General features: G+C 40.3%; 1 long non-coding RNA gene across 8 annotated transcripts in view; it reads right to left on the reverse strand.

The window, feature by feature from the left end:
- Window positions 1–304: 304 nt before the first annotated feature.
- LOC131403867 (uncharacterized) overlaps window positions 305–17,968 on the reverse strand; it is a 28,282-nt gene continuing 10,618 nt past the window's right edge. For 7 of the 8 annotated variants that reach the window (XR_009219614.1, XR_009219616.1, XR_009219615.1 and 4 more), the window contains 2 exons: window positions 920–1,038; window positions 305–759 (listed from right to left, as the gene is read on the reverse strand). This is a non-coding gene — a long non-coding RNA (uncharacterized LOC131403867). Of the gene's footprint in view, window positions 760–919; window positions 1,042–17,968 lie in introns of all 8 variants that reach the window. The other variant, XR_009219610.1, reaches the window with a different exon arrangement.

Below are 17,968 nucleotides of genomic sequence, written 5' to 3' on the forward strand. Positions count from 1 at the left end.
AGAACAACTAGAAAATCTGTACATAACGCAACCAGGAGCCGCTTGACGGCACTGGGGAGTGAACAGCAGCAGACAGATTCCGGGGGAGTAGTTTGAAGTGAATTCCTGTGGCTTCCACTCTGGGGCCATGTGCAGTCAGAGCAGGGCATGGGAGGCAGTGGCTCTGGGAAAACCACAGTCTTCACAGCCCAAGAACAAGAAAAATGAAACTGGGGGACTGTGGTTGTTACCAAACCAAGTGGGCTTGTTACCGAACCAAGTGGGCCCGCCTCCTGGTGAGTTAAATAAGACTATACCAGTGGAAGTTGTCTCACAAAGTAAACTGTATTTGCAGCAAATAGGAGGCCGTGAGGAATCATTTCCAAAGTCATGGCGTCCCAGAACTAAGGGAAGCAGGAACTTTTATTTCAGTTGGGGAATAATATTCAAAAGGGAGAGGTGGGGGTATTCACTTGCACAGGCTCAGCTGGAGAACATGCTTCCACATAATGAGGCCTAAGCTCCTCCTGGAGAGATCTTTGCATTAAAAATAAAGCAAAGGTCATGGGCATAGCTCTTGTGGTGAGGCTTGGTCAGTTTCAGGATGGCTGGTGGTTACATCTCCCTTGAGTGCCTCATTTGGTCAGTTTCAGGATGGCTGGTGGTTACATCTCCCTTGAGTGCCTCATTTGGTCAGTTTCAGGATGGCTGGTGGTTACATCTCCCTTGAGTGCCTCATTTGGTCAGTTTCAGGATGGCTGGTGGTTACATCTCCTTAACCTACAAAAGGAAAAGAAACAGCTTGGAATAACAGTTAATTGCTTCCAAACCCACCTTTGAGTTTCTCCAGGCACCTCGTCCGGGACATGGTCACTGAAGAGGGAGGGGGATTGCAGGAGGGGAAGAAATGTGCAGGGGAAACTTCAGACTCTGCCCTCACCTTTCTGATGGACTGAACCACGCATGCGCAAGCCACTCGCTAACAACAGAAGATCTGAACTGAGGCTGGAGCTGCAGCCAGGAGCCAGTTTGCGGTTCAAGACCAGCTGAGATCACTACCTGCTGAACCAAGAGACACAGTCATTGGTGGAAAATAACAGAATCCAGAATTTCCACCACACCACATTCATAATGTCCAGGACACAGTGCAAAATCACCCAACATCCAAAAATCAAGTAAGTGGGACACATTATTAAGAGAAAAGAGGATCAACTGAGATAAATCCCAAGATGACCCAGGTGTTGGAACTGGCAGATAAGGATTTTTCTTCATGTGCCATAAAGCTCGGTTATTAGGTGCATAAACAGTCTGTATTATGTCTTCTTGATAACGGACCCTTTTGTATTTCACAACGACCTCCTTTATTCCCGGTCATATTCACTGTGCCTGAAATCTGCTTTATCTACTATTAGTATAGCTTCTCCAGCTTTCTTTCAACTAGTGTTAGCATGGCATGTTTTTCCAATCTCTTTATTTTTAATTTATTTGTGTTTTTATATTTAAAGTGGGTTTGGGGTAGGCAGCATGTAGTTGAGTTTGCTTTCCTATTCAATCTGACAAATTATGCCTTTTAAATGGGGTTTTTAGACCACTGTCATCTAATGTTACTGCTGATAATAGTTAGATTTGAATCTATCCTGCGATTTGTTTCTTAGTTGACCAATCTGTTTTTTGTTTGCTTTTTCCTCTTAGACTGCTTTTTTTTGGATAATTTAAGTATTTTTTATGATTCCATTTAATCGTCTTTTTTGGCTTATTCTGGATGAGTCTTTGCTGTGTGTGTGCGTGTGTGTGCATGCCTTAGGGTTTACAGTACACATCTTTAACTTTTCACAGTTTATCTCCAAATAATATCAGACCACTTCATGACGCCTGAACAACCTCACAACAGTACTCTCCCACCCCCACTGCAGCCTCCGTGTCCATGTTGTCACACGTTTTATTCGACATGTTACATACCCCACAGAAAGTGCTCTCTATCCCTTTCTTCACATAAGGTTTCCATATTGTGTCATTTTCCTTCAGCATCTCTCAGCGCTGATCCGCTGGTGACCGTGAATTATCTCAGCTCTTGTGTGTCTGAGAAAGTTGATATTTTATCTTATTTGTACCCTTTGCTGCCAGGCATAGAATCATAAATTAGCAGCTTTTTTTCTCAATACTCTGAAGACCTTGCTTCACTCTGCTCTGGCCTGAGATCCAGTAAGAGATCTGTCTTCATTCTAACCTTTGTTCCTCTGCACTCAGCAGGTCTTTTTCTCTCCTGTCTGATTTCATGATTATCTTGTTATCACCCTATTTAAGCAATTTAATTATGATGTGCCTTGTTCATACTTCTTAGACTTGGGGTTCATTAAGTATCTTGGAGATGTGGGTTTATAGTTTTTTTTTTTTTAATAAAATATGGAAAATTTTCAGTCATTATTTCCTCAAATTGTTTTTTCTGTTTTCTTCTCTTTCTCTTTCTGGGACTCTGATTACATATATTTGAGGCCATTTGAAGTTGTCCTGCAGTTAACTTTCTGTTCATTTTCTTTGGTCTATTTTCTCTCTGTATTTTATTTTGAATGGTTTCTATGGTATGTCTTCAAGTTCATTAATCTTTTGACAGATTTGCTCTTAATCTCATCTAGTAAGTTTTCATTACAGGTGTTTAATTACAGACATTTCATCTCTAAAAGTTTTTGGGTCTTTTTCCTATCTTCCATATTTCTACTTAACATCATCAGCCTTTTCTTTTTTTTACTGAAGTATTGACATACAATATTATGATAGTTTCAGGTGCACCACATAGTGATTTGACATTTATATACATTATAAAGTGATCACCATGATAAATCTAGTTCCATCTGTCACCATACAAAGTTATGACAATATTGTTGACTTTGTTCCCCATGATGTAATCCCATCCCCACGACTTATTCATTTTATGACTGGAAGTTTGTACCTCTTATCCCCTCACCTATTTCACCCACCCCCGACCCCCTACATTGTCAGTCTTGTCTCTAACTTCTTGAACATGTGGAATATGACGACAGTAATAACATCCCATCTTTGTCTATGAATTACGTCATCTGTGCTGTTTGTGGTCAGTATCAATTGAGTGATTTGTCTCCTCATTACACGATGTGTTTTTCTGCTTTTTTGCATACCAGGTAATTTCTGGTTGGCTGGTAGACATTGTGTATTCTTCCTTGTTGGAACCTGGATAGTTTGTACTCCTAAAAATATTCTTGAGCTGTTTCCTGGGGCAGAGTTGTGTTACTTTGAAACAATTGGAAACATTCAGGCTGATTCTAAGCTTTGTCAGGTGGGATCTGAGTCACATTTAGTCCAGGGCTGACTGTGTTCCACCACTGAGGCCACTCTGAATACTGGACACAATCTCCTGCGAGTTATGGGGCTTTCCTAAGCCATGTGTGGACTGGCTGAACCCAAACCATTCCTGTCTGTGTGAGCTCCAAGAATTATTTCCTCTAATTTTTTGGTGTTTGATTCTGTAGTGTTGGGTAGTTTCCTCACATGGGTGCACTGGTCATTACTCAGTGGAAGATGCAGTGGGCCCACGGAGAATCTGTGAAGTTCTCTCTTGCTGCAGTTCTCACTTCTTGGGTGGTCTTCCATATGTGCTCTAGTCACCTCAGCCTCCCAGGACACCCAGTGCCATCTCTTCAACTCAGGGAGAGCTCAGGGGTCCACCTGGGTTCTCCTTCCCTGTGATGGAGCCTGGAATTCTCTCTCCAGGCAGCAGGGCCATCACAGGGCCCACCTTGTCAGTTCCAGGTCTCTCAGGGGTCACTGAACTCTGCTGCCTGAGACCCACTGTGTGAAAACTACTGTTTCATATATGTTCCCCAAAATTTTCAGTTGTTGTGGGAAGAAGGGTAAATTAGTTCCCTGTTATTTCATCTTGGCTGAAAGCATAAGTATTAAACAAAGATTTTAAAGTGATTGTCATAACTATCCTCCGTGAAGGTAAACAAACATGCTTGTAGCAAATGAAAGAGTAGGAAATCTCAGCAGAAAAATTTAAAAAAGAAAATTTTAGAATTGAAAAATACAATATTAGAAATAACAAATTCTTTACATGGAATTTAAGTAGAGCAATAGAAATTAACATGGAAAATAGAAAGAAAAAAGGGTGGAAAAATAACAGAGCCTCAGTCACTCTTAGGTAAGATCAAACTTTAATATACATGTGGTCGGCTTCAAAGAAGGAATGGAGAGACAGAACGTGCAGACAAAAATACTTGAAGAAATAGTGGCTGGAATTATCCAAGTGATGGAAGATAGACATTTGCAAATATGATGCTCAACTAACACCAAGCAGAATGAAGACAGTCCCACATAGAGACACATCAGATCAAGCAGCTGGATACCAAGGCCGAAAAGCAAATGTTGGAAGCAACAGAGAAAAATGACAGTTCACACAGAGGGGAATAATGATTTGATTAATAGCTGACTTCTCATCAGAAACTATGGGGACCAGAAGAGAATGAGAAAAGAGATTTAAAGTGTTGAGAGAGAGAGAAAAAAAGACCTGTCAATGCAGAATCGTATATCCAGCAAAAATATCCTTCGAAAATCACTGTTGAAAGACAGCATTTCCAGATTTAGAGAAACTAAGAGAAATTATTACCAGCAAATCTCTACAATAGAAGATGCTAAAGGAAATTCTTTAGGAGAAGGGAAATTATACCAGAAAAGGAATCTCAGATCCTCAGAATGGAATAAGTAGCTTCAGAAATGGTAAATATCTAGGTAAATGTCAAAGGCTACTCATTTTTTCTGCTTTCTCCTTCTAACTTTTGTATAATACACACAACTTACAGTAAAAACTGTAATATTATGGGTAGGGTAGAAGGACGAATAGGTGAGCATAGAGGGATTTTAGGGCAGTGAAACTATTCTGTATGACACAGTAATGGTGGATACATGTCATCAGACATCTGTCCAAACCCACAGAATGCACAACAGCGAGAATGAACCCGGTGTAAACTGTGGACTTTGGGTGATGATGACATGTCAGTGCAGGTTCGTCATCTGTAACAATTACACCATCCGATGGGCAAAGTTGATAGTGGGGGGGCTGTGCATATGGGAGCAGGGCATATATGTACCAAACACTCAATTTTGTTGTGAAACAAAAACTGCTCTAAAAAAATAAAGTCTTTAAAAAATGATAATATTTTCTTCTGAGGTTCATAAGATATGTAGATGCAGTACATACAGTTACTACAGCATAAAGGATGGGCGGGGTGGCCCAATATGGCTGCACTATTTCCATATTTTACCTGAAGTACTAAAATGTTAATTGTAAGTGGAACAGGAAAAGTTAGAGATGGAGATTGTGAACCCTGGAGAAATGACTGAAAAAAAAATAGCCAATAGGACAAAAAATAAAACAGTGTAATCCACCACATCACCAGAGTAAAGAAGAAAATCATGTGACATGCAGAAAATGCATTTGAAGAAATTCTACATCCATTTATAAAAGTCCAGGAAAGTAGAAGTAGAGGGAACTTCTCTAACTTGATACAAGGCGTCCCTGAGAACCTGCAGTCATCACAGACAGTGAGACTAAAGGCTTCCCCTGTAAGTCAGGATCAAGGCAGAGACATCCGCTCTCATTGTCCCCAGTCAACACCACACTGGATTCTTAGTTGGTGTGAAATAGCAAGAAAATCAAATAAAAGGCATACAGATTGGAAAGGAAGGAGTAAAACTGTCTTTTTTCACAGATGACATGACTGTCTACATAAAAAATCCTTAAGAATATAACAAAAAAAAAAGGCTACTGGAATTCATAAATGAGTGTAACAAGGTCATAGGATACAAAGTCAACATACGAAAATCATTTGCATTTCTATACAGTGGCAATAAATGATTGGAAATTGACATGTTTTTTCTTTTGCTTGAGGAAGATGGTCCCTGAGCTCACACCTGTGCCAATCTTCTTCTACTTTGTATGGGATGCTGCCACAGCATGGCTTGATGAGCAGTGTGTAGATCCATGCCCAGGATCTGAACCCGAGAACCCAGGGCCGTGGAAGTGAAGTATGAGAACTTAACAACTGCGCCACCAGGCCGGCCCCCAGAAACTGACATTTTTAAAGTGCAACTTACAATAGCAACAAAAATCATAACATATTTAGGAATAAATCCTATAATATGCCTGTAGAATCTCTATGCTGAAAACTACAAAACACTGATGGAAGAAGTGAAAGAAAACTTCAATAAGCAGGGAAATGGTCTTAGTCTATTCGGGCTGCTGTAAAAAACCCACAGACTGGATAGCTTATAAACAACAGACATTTATTTCCCACAGTTCTCGAGGCTGAGAGTCCAAGATCAAGGCGCCAGCACGGTCACATTCTGCTGACAGCCCGCTTCCTGGTTCATAGCTGGTGCCTTCTTGCTGTGTCCTCACACGGTGGAGGGGACAAGGGCTCTCTCTGGAGCCTCTTTTGTTATAAAGGCACTAATCTTGTTCATGAGGGCTCGACCCACATGACACAAGCACCTCCCAGAGGCCCCACCTTCTAACACTCTCAACCTTGGGGGTTAGGATTTCAACATGTGAATTTTGGGAGGACATAAGCATTCAGACCCCAGCAGAAATATACAGTGTTCGTGGATTGGAAGACTCAGTATTTTAAATATTAATTTTCCTTAAGTTGATCTATACCAATTACAATTCCAGCATATTTTTGGTAGAAACTATGAAGTTGATTCTACAATTTATTTGAGTAGGCAAAGTAATTAGAATAGCCAAAACAATTTTGAAAAAGAAGAACACAGTTGGAGGCCTTAAACTACCTGCTTTCCAGGCATATTATAACATTACGATAATCAATAGTGTGCTGGTGAACGAATAAACACACAGATCAGTGGAACAGAAGAGAGAATCCAGAAACAGAACCACACATGTATGAGCAATTGATATTTGACAAAGTTGCTAAAATAACTTAATGGAGAAAGAATGGTATTTTCAAAAAGAGGCACTGGAAAAATTGAATATTCATATGCAAAAATATCCACCATAATATATAACTCAAAACAAAACAAAACCCCAAAATCCTTGGACCCATGTCTCACACCACATACAAAAATTAACTCAAAGTGAATCATAGCAGTAAGTGTAAAATCTAAAACTATAAATCTTCTAGGAGAAAATATTCATGACCTTGGATTAGGCAAAGATTTCTCAGGTATGAAACCAAAAGCACACCCATAACAAATTTTGTTTAGTTAAACTTTATCAAAACTAAGAACTTCTTCTCTTCAAAAGACACTGTTGAGAGAAGGAAAACAAGTCAAAAACTGGGAGAAACCATTTCTGCAACACACATCTGTGAAGGCTTTTTATTCGCTGTATATGAAGAACTCTTCAATCTGAATAACAAAACAAACAACCTCGTAAAAAATTGGCAAAAGATTTGAAGAGGCACTTCAGCAAAAATGATACACAAATGGAATGAAAGTACAGGAAAAAATGCTCAACATCATCAGTCATCAGAGAAATTCAAATTAAAACCACAATGAGATACATGTGTGCACCTTTCAGAATGGCTTAAAAAATTAGCAACAATATCAAGTACTGGCAAGAATGCAGAGCAACCAGAATGCTCGTACACTCCTGCTGGGAAAGTAGAATGTTTCAGCCATATTGGAAAACATTTTGAGAGTTGCTTGTAAAGTTCAAGAAATGTTGACCATGTAATCTTTCTGATCCAGTAATCTTATTCTTGGATATATGTCAAAGAGAATCAAAATGTTACGTTCACACAAAAATCTGTATGTTGATGTTTATAGCAGACTTATTCACAATTTCCAAAAACTGGAAACAACCCAAACAGACAAACTGTAGATATAAATGTTCTTCAGCTAGTAAATAAGTGGCACATCCATCCAATGAAATATTATTCAGTAATGAAAAGGAATAAGCATTTTATATGTGAGACGAAATGGATGAATATCAAATACAATCTGCTAAGTAAAGAAGGTAAAGCTCAAAAAGTTGTTACATAGTGTGTGATCCCATCCCTGTGAGATTCAGGAAGAAGCAGAACTACTGATAGGGAGCAGATCAGTGTTGGCTAGTGGGGAGGAGGGGCTGCCACAAGGGGCAGACAGGGAATTTTGGGAGCAGCAGAGCTGTTTTCTGTCTTGATTTCTGTGGTGGTTTATGAATGTATGTGTTCATAACAAATAGTACTGTAAAATAAAAAAACTTGACTTTTATGGCATGTGAATCATGTCTCCACTACTTCCTTTGAAAAAACCAGTAGGAAAGTTTTAAAAAGACAAATAAAGGGGAAAAAACTGGAGGAAACGAATAGAAAAAAGAAATAAAGTTACAGACCCAAAACTATGTCAATAGCTATTTATTTTTAATTTTATATATTTTTAATAAAAATTATATATTTTAAAGTATCCAATGCTGATTTGATGTACATATACGTAGTGAAATAACTACTGCAGTCAAGCTAATTGACACCTCATCTCCTCACACAGTTACCATTTTTTTGTGATGAGAGCACCCAGCTACTCTTTTAGCGGATCTCAAGTATTCAGCACAGTAGTATTAACTGTGGTCATCGTGCTGTACGTTAGATCTCTGGACTTACTCAACCCGCGTCACTGCACCTTTGTACCCCTGACCACCATCTCCCCCCCTCAACCCCAGCCCCTGGTAACCGTTCTAATCTCTGCTTCTATGAGTTCCATGTGTTTTTTTGTTTTTTTAGATTCCACGTATAAGTGAGATTATACCATATTTGTCTTTCTCTGTCTGGCTTGTTTCGTTTAGCTTAATGTCCTCCAGGCTCGTCCCTGTTGTCACAAATGGCAGGATTTCCTTCTTTCTCATGATTGAATAATATTCTGTTGTGTATATGTACCACATCTTCTTTATCGATTCATCTGTCAACGGACACTTGGGTTGTTTCCATATCTCGACTACTGTGATTAATGCTGCAGTGAACATGGGGGTGCAGATATCTCTTTGAAATACTGATTGCATTTCCTTTGGATATATCCCAGGAGTGGGACTGTTGGATCACGTGGTAGTTCTACTGTTAATTTTTTCCCTTACGTTCTTTTATTTATCATATATGTGCAGATCTGTTTTATGTACAATGATTGGTTCTATCAATCATACCAAGGTGTTCTATTGATACTATTGCTAATTTTTTGAGGAACCTGCATACTAGTTTCCACAGTGGCCACACCAATTTACATTTCCACCAATGGTGCACAAGGGTTCCCTTTTCTCCACATCCTCAACAAGACATGTTATTTTTTGTTTTTTTGATGATGGCCATTCTAACAGGTGTGAGGTGATATCTGATTGTGGTTTTGATTTGCATTTCCCTGATGACTAGTGATGTTGAGCACCTTTTCATGTATCTGTTGGCCATTCATATGTCTTCTTTTGAGAAATGTTTATTCATATCCTTTGCTCATTTTTCAGCTGAGTTACTTGTTTCTCGCTATTGAGTTGTATGAGTTCTTTATATATTTTAGATATTAACCCCTCATCAGATTACAGTTTGCAAATATTTTCTCCCATTCTGTAAGTTGTCTTTTCACTCTGTTGATGATTTCCTTTGCTGTGCAGAAGCTTTTTAGTTTGAATGAATCCCATTAGTCTACTTTTACTTTTGTTGCCTCTGCTTTTGGGGTCATGTCCAAAAAAAGCATTGCCCAGACCAATCTCAAGTTTTTCTCCTATATTTTCTTCTAATAGTTTTATGGTCTCAGGTCTTAAATTTAAGTCTTTAATCCATTTTGAGTTAATTTTTACATATGGAGTGAGGTAAGGGTTCAGTTCTTCCATGTGTGGAAAACCAGTTTTCCCAACACTATTTGTTGAAGAGACTATCCTTTCCCCATTGTGTATTCTTGACAACTTTGTCAAAGATCAATTTACCATAAATGCATGGAGTTATTTCTGGGCTCTCTCTTCTATTCCATCGGTCTGTGTGTCTGTTTTAATGCCGGTGCCATGCTGTTTTGATTACTATGGCTTTGTAGTATACATATATATATTTTGGTGAGGAAGATTAGCCCTGAGCTAACATCTGTTCCCATATTCCTCTATTTTGGGTATGTGGGGCACCACCACAGCATGGCTTGATGAGCAGTGTGTAGGTCCGCGCCCAGGATCTGAACCTGTGAACCCTGGGCCTCCGAAGTGGAGCAGGCGAACTTAACCACTATGCTACCGGGCTGGCCCCCATAGCTTTGTAGTATATTTTGAAGTCAGGAAGTGTGATGCCTCTAACTTTGTTCTTTTTGTTCAAGGCTGTTGCTGAACAACCTGTGCTTGAAACTCCTATCCCACCATCTTGTTTGCTCATCATTTTACACATTAGTGGACCGAAGAGTTCAGTTAAAGGCTGAGATTCTCGGGAGGGATATAAAAATAAGACCCAAATGTATACTATCTACAAAAATTGCACTTTAAATATAAAGGCACAGACAGTTTGAAATAAAATAAAAATAAAAATCACAACAATTGGAAATGCAGTAGAGTTGCCTCTTTATGCCTCTTTATGCAGATAGAATCATACATGAGGAAAAATCCGAAGAAACCCACAAACAGTTAGTACAGGTGCTGGAACAACTGGACACCCACATGCAAAAGCGTGAAGCTGGACCCTCACCTCACACCATCCACAAAATGAGTTCAAAATGGATCCAAGGCCTACATATAAGAGCCAAAATTATAAAACTCATAGAAGAAAACATAGGAGTAAATCTTTGTGACTTGAATTTGGCGATGATTTCTTAAATATAACACCAAAAGCACAAGTAACAAAAGAAAAATTAGACAAATTGGACTTCAAAATGAAAAACTTTTGTGCATAAAAGGAGAATATTAAGAAGGAAAAAAGATAATCCACAATCCAAAATGGCAGAAAATATTTGCAAATCCCACATCTGATAAAAGTCTAGTGGCCACCAGGCCAGCCCCCTCTGCCTGGCAGGATGCCCTGAGTGATAGAGGTCTCAACCCCACAGCACCTGGACAATGGTCATCCTCCGCATTGCCAAGGAGTGAGTGATGGACTGTTCTGACTTATTCAGAAACAGTGACGGAGCCCAAATTCCTTTCACAATCACCCTAGAGGTCAACGGCTTCAGTCTGCTCCTAAAGAACACACGGTGTTTGCGAGTCTGAGAACCAAAAGAATTGTCTTCACTTTTCTGAAAAGTGTGTCTTATTATTTCACATTAGTGACCATTTTCAAACTGGCTCCCAGTGGTGCCCTCCCACTTTATTTCTCTGAAAGTGGCCGTGGCGACTTGGCTGTTCTCTGTTCCCAACCCCCACGGTGTGACAAGGCCGATGACATCCGATTCCTGGGATCCTGACCTAGGTGGAGATTAACTCAGCCTCAGCCTGTGATGGGAAGTGATGGTCCCAGCTCTTCCTCTTCTCCCTCCCCTGTTCTCATCCTCCTGCTCTGCACAGTCTCAGAGTTGCCTGACATCACCACTGACAAGCCCTGCAGAGCCCAGAGATTTCTCTTTGAAGAAAAGAAAAACTCTGGAGAAATCAGAGAGATAAATAAGGAATGTACCCAATTCCTGCCTTGTCCTTCTCCCAGACTAATCTTGCTGATGGCCAAGAGGATGAACAATGAGAGAGAGTGGTTTCTCTCATTAGAATTTTAAAATCCTCCAAGTAATGGATCATTTTGGAGCATCCTGTGTTTTCCTGCTTGTCCCAATAATATATTATTACTAAACTTGAATAATTTTAATGGGGGAAATTCTTTATCTCATAAAAATGCTGAGCAGGGGATCCATTTAAAAAAATGTTATCAAGGTAACTCCAGGGGTTTACAAGGAACAAGGAGCCTACACCCCTGTGTTCCAGACATCAGCTGAGACCTTCTTGCCAGGAGCCAGGGTCCTTGGAGGGAGGGGTGCCCATGACCCTCCTCCAGCAGGGCAGGCCTTCTCAGGTGCATCCCCCAACATGGGCGCACACACCACAGGATCCTAGGTTAGCCAGTGGCAGGCAGCCGGCTAGGGATATGGGGACAAGCGAAAACTGCTCACTCAGACTGGGACACCCCTGGGCTAAACTCAGGAGCAAGGTGTGATCCAGGCCTGTAAACCCACAAACCTCACCATGAGTTCTTTCCATCTGGATACGGCAGTGGAAAGGAGAAGGTGCTGGGTGGGGAAAAGCATTACGCTGAAAAGAGCTCCTGCCTCTGCCACCTGCCTGGAGTTTGGTCTCCAACAAGCATGGGTTTTCTCACCTTTAGAGAAACGAGGGGTGGAAGCCATCGAGTTTCCTCAAGTGCTTGAGGGGCCTCATTTTCAGAGCTGCTCAGTTCCCTTCCCTGCCCGCAGTGCGTCCACGGGACCCCAGCCCACGGCCCCTCCCTTCCGATCTTTCCCTTTGGAAGCTTCAGATGTGCCCACTCAGGCACCTAGTGGTTTGGGGTCCTGAGCTGACGCAATTTTAATGAGTTTCCATCATTTTCAAAGGGAAAAATGGGAGGGAGGTGGCTTGTTACTGAGACAGATCGCAGCGCACCTGGAAGGACAGGACACTCATTTCCATTTACCTCGTCTGATGACCCTCCAGTTCCATCAATGGTTGAGTGAACGCGGCCTGTTCTTCCCAATCACGGTGCAAGTGTGTAATTTCTCCCAGTGGAATTTGATTTTAATGAGAGGCTAGCTCATAGGAGAGAGTCACTATCTAGATAGCATGCACGCGTCAGGTTAATTTTAAATCAGCTTTTAGGTCAATCTGTCTTAATTAATCCATTAACTGTTTTTGACTAGCAATTTCAATAATTGTTTTAGCATAATACTTGGCAGTGTAATTGCTTTTTGGAATCTGTTCATTGAGATGTCAGAGTCAGATCCGGGGCTCCCTCCCTGTGCCCGAGTTTGTTTGTGTGTGTGTGTGTGTGTGTGTGTGTGTGTGTGTACAAGCATGTGGGGGGTGCTTCCTCTGATTATTAATGAATGCATTTTCACGAGGCTTATTGATATCAGGGAGCCCTGCCTTTATTTTTAAAAAATTGTTAAATAAAATTTTAATGTTAGAATAGTTTTAGATTTACAGAAAATTGTGATGATAATACAGAGTTCCCATATACTTCACACACCAAATTTTCCCTGTGATTAGCACCTTACATTAGTATGGCCCCTTTGTCACCATTAAAAAACAGTAGAAAAGATCAATGAAACAAAGAGCTGGTTCTTTGAGATGATAAACAAAATTGACAAACCTTTAGCCAGACTTACTAAGGAAAAAGGAGACAAGGCTCAAATAAATAAAATTAGAAATGAAAGAGGAGAAATTACAATGGACACCACAGAAATACAAAGGATTATAAGAGAATACTATGAAAAACCATATGCCAACAAATTGGACATCTAGAAGAAATGGATAAATTCTTAGATTCATACAACCTTCCAAAACTGAATCAAGAAGAAATAGAGAATCTGAACAGACAAATCACATGTAAAGAGATTGAAACAGTAATCAAAAACCTCCCAAAAAATAAAAGTCCAGGACCAGATGGCTTCTCTGGAGAATTTTACCAAACATTCAAATAAGATTTAAAACCTATCCTTCTCAAACTATTCCAAAATAGAGGAAGATGGAACACTTCCTAACTCATTCTATGAGGCCAACATCACTCTGATACCAAAGCCAGGCAAGGACAATACAAAGAAGGAAAATTACAGGCCAATATCATTGAGGAACATAGATGCAAAAATCCTCAACAAAACATTGGCAAACCAAATCCAGCAATACCTTAAAAAGATCACACACCATGATCGAGTGAGATTTATATCAGGGACACAGGGATGGTTCAACATCCGCAAATCAATCAACGTGATACACCACATTAACAAAACGAGGAATAAAAACCATATGATCATCTCAATAGATGCAGAAAAGGCTTTTGACAATATCCAACATCCCTTTATGATAAAAAGTCTCAGCAAAATGGGTATAGAAGGAAAGTATCTCAATATAATAAAGGCCATATATGACAAACCCACAGCCAACATCATACTCAATGGGGAAAAACTGAAAGCCACCCTTCTGAGAACAGGGACAAGACAAGGGTGCCCACTCTCACCACTCTTATTCAACACAGTACTGGAGGTTCTGGCCAGAGAAATTAGGCAAGAAAAAGGAATAAAAGGAATTCAAATAGGCAATGAAGAAGTGAAACTCTCGCTGTTTGCAGATGACATGATTTTATATATAGAAAACCCTACTAAAGAATCCATCAGAAAACTATTAGAAATAATCAACAACGACAGCAAAGTTGCAAGGTACAAAATCAGGTTACAAAAATCAGTTGCATTTCTATACTCTAATAACGAACTGACAGAAAGAGAACTCAGGAATACAATCTCATTTACAATCGCAACAAAAAGAATAAAATTTGGCTTATTATGATTACAATCTTCTGAAATTTATGGAGGCTTGCCTTGTTTCCCAACATATGGTCTATTCTCGAGAATGTCCCATGAGCACTTGAGAAGACTGTGTATTCTGCTGTGTTTGGATGGAGTGCTGTCTATATATCTATTAAGTCCATCTGGTCTAGTTTTTCATTTAAGTCCACTATTTCCTATTGACTTTCTGTCTGGATGACCTATCCATCGATGTAAGTGGGGTGTTAAGGTCCCCTACTATTATTGTGTTGTTGTTAATATCCCTTTGAGGTTTGTTAATAGTTGCTGTACGTACTTTGGTGTTCCTCTGTTGGGTGAATATATATTTATAAGTGACATGCCTTCTTGATGGAGTGACTCTTTTATCATTATATATTGCCCCTCTTTGTCTCTCATTACCTGTTTTATCTTGAAGTCTACTTTGTCTGAAGTATGGCAACAGCTGCTTTCTTTTATGTGCCATTAGCTTCGAGTATCATCTTCCATCCCTTCACTCGGAGCCTGTGTTTGTCTTTAGAGCTGAGATGTGTTTCCTGGAGGCAGCATATTGTGGGGTCTTGTTTTTTAATCCATCCCGCCACTCTGTCTCTTTTGATTGGAGAATTCAATCTATTTACATTTAGAGTTATTATTGATATATCAGGGCTTAATGCTACTAGTTTATCACCTATTTTCTGGTTCTTCTGCACTTCCTTTGTTTCTCGTCCTGTGTGTTTTGGACTACCAATTCAGTTTGGTAGTTCTCTATGATGGTTTTCTTAGTTTTCTCTTTATTTATCATACATGTCTGTGTTCTGATTATTTGCTTAGTAGTTACTATGAGGTTTGTATAAAAAATCACATAGATGAGATAGTCCGTTTTCTGATAGTCTCTTATTTCCTTAGACTAAGTCAATTCCATCCGTTTCCTCTTCCCCTTCTAAGTTATTATTGTCCCAACTTATTCCATCTTGTGTTATGGTTTGTGGTTAAAATGACAAGATTATAGGGGGCCGGCCCGGTGGCGCAGGCGGTTAAGTGCGCGCGCTCCGCTGCGGCGGCCCGGGGTTCGCTGGTTCGGATCCCGGGCGCGCACCGACGCACTGCTTGGTAAGCCATGCTGTGGCGGCGTCCCATGTAGGGTGGAGGAAGATAGGCACCGATGTTAGCCCAGGGCCGTCTTCCTCAGCAAAAAAGGAGGAGGATTGGCGGATGTTAGCTCAGGGCTGATCTCCTCACAAAAAAAAAAAAAAAAAAAAAAAAAAAAAAAAAAATGACAAGATTATATTTATTTTTGGTGTTTTCCTTCCCTTTATCTTTGCTGTTATAATTAAGTATTTGCTAACCTGTTCTGATAGAGAGCTTCAATTTTTCTGATTTTGTTTACCTATTTTTCTCCTTGCTCACGGATTTGTACCCCCCCCTTTTTTTTTTTTCCAGGTATGAGGGCCTTCTTGAGCATTTCTTGTAGTGGGGGTCTTGTGGCAATGAACTCTCTTAGCTTTTGTTTATCTGGGAAAGTTTTTATTTCTCCATCATATCTGAAGGATATTTTTGCTGGATATTCTTGGCTGAAAGTTTTTGTCTTTCAGAATTTTGAATATATCATTCCACTCTCTCCTAGCCTGTAGAGTTTCTGCTGTGAAATCCGCTGAGAGCCTGATAGGAGTTCCTTTGTACCTTACTCTCTTCTGCCTTGCTGCCCTTAATATTTTTTCTTTGTCATTGACTTTTGCCAGCTTTACTATTACATGCCTTGGAGAGGTTTGGAAAAACTTCAAACTTCCCCAGGTTTGGACTGTTCTCAGTTATTATTTCTTTGAACAAGCTCTCTGCTCCTTTTTCCCCTCTCTTTTCCTTCTAGAATAGCTATAATCCTTATGTTGCATTTCCTAAATGAGTCAGATATTTCTTGCAGAATTTCCTCTCTTTTTTTTAGGCTTACTTCTGTCTTCTCCTCCATCTGGAGCATTTCTGCACTCCTATCCTCTAGATTTCTAATTCTATCCTCCATACTCTCAGCTCTGTTCTTTAAAGATTACAGACTTTTCTTTATCTCCTCCATTGTGTTTTTCATCTCCAACATTTCTGACCGGCTTTCTTTATAGTTTCAATCTCTTTTGTGAAGAAGTTCCTCATTTCATTGAACTGTCTATCTGTATTTTCTTGTAACTCATAGAGCCTTTTTATGATAGCTATTTTGTGTTTTGTTTTTCTTTTGAGGAAGATTGGCCCTGAGCTAACATCCATTGCCATCTTCCTCTTTTTCTTTTTTATCGCCAAAGCCCCAGTACACAGTCATATATCCTAGTTGTCGGTCCTTCTAGTTCTTCTATGTGGCATGCAGCCTCATCACGTCCTGAGGAGCAGTGAGTAGGTCCGCACCCAGGATACCTACTGGCGAACCCTGGGCTGCCAAAACAGAACGTGTGAACTTAACCGCTACTCCACTGGGCCAGCCCCCATGATAGCTATTTTGAATGCTCTGTCATTTAGATTATAGGTTTCTGTGCCTTCAGGATTGACTTCTGGGTGCTTGTCACTTTCCTTCTGGTCTGGATATTTAATATATTTTTTCACACTGTTTGACGGTGTGGATTTGTGTCTCCGCATGATAGTATCTGGTTGCAGCTTCCACCTGCCACCATTGGGTGGGGGTCAAGAGCTGTATATTCTCAGCCCACAGTGATCCATGGATACTTTGGCCGACTGGCTGTGCTGGAGCACTGGACAGGGGGAGGGATGCTTTCTTTTGCCTGCCCAATCCCAGGGGCTTCTCGCTCTTCCTTTGCTATCTGCTCTCCTGGGGTGCTAGCTTGATGAAGATACCCCTCAACAGTTCAGTCACCTCTGTGTGGGGGTTTCCCATGGGCTGTGAGCGAACTTGGAGAGTCACAGTTTTCCCACAGAGGGTCGCCTCTCCCCCTCTCTCTGCAAGCCATGCGGTCCCGAGGTCACTGCCATTGGGGAGCAAGAGGAGCTCTCCCTACCTCCTTCCACTTCCTCCGGGGGTTGTCCAGCACCTCCACGTTCAGATGTATACCTGGGTGGGTCTCTCAGATGTCTTTTGTGTTGTGTGAGTGTCCTCTTTTGGTATATGAATGTCCTTTTTGTTGTATCTTAGTGGGGAGAGTCTAAGGGGAGAGCTCGCTCCATCATGATGCTGACGTCACCTCCCAAATATTTTATAATAATATATGGACTGTAACTTTACTCAAATTGTGAAAAAACCTTTAGAAACTGTCATCAAAAGTGTAATGCTGGATAGCTCACGTTGTGCAGCCCATTCTTCTCAAAGAACCAACACTGCTAATTCTAGCTCTTTCTCCTTTACAAGTATTTAAATCATAAAAGAGTACCTGGTATGTAGCATTTCTATTCTTGGCTCAATAAATTATTCAACATTCTTTCAGCAAGCAAAAATAAGCTAAATACCACAAAAACGTTCACCCTCAAAACACAGATTTGCAAAGATACTGGAGACGTCCAAAATTAACCAACAGGCTACCCCTGGGCCAATAATTTTTAAAAACTTCCTTACCATGCTAATACT

The sequence above is a fragment of the Diceros bicornis genome, unplaced genomic scaffold (genome assembly GCF_020826845.1).
Source record: "Diceros bicornis minor isolate mBicDic1 unplaced genomic scaffold, mDicBic1.mat.cur scaffold_93_ctg1, whole genome shotgun sequence".
NCBI lineage: Eukaryota > Metazoa > Chordata > Mammalia > Perissodactyla > Rhinocerotidae > Diceros > Diceros bicornis.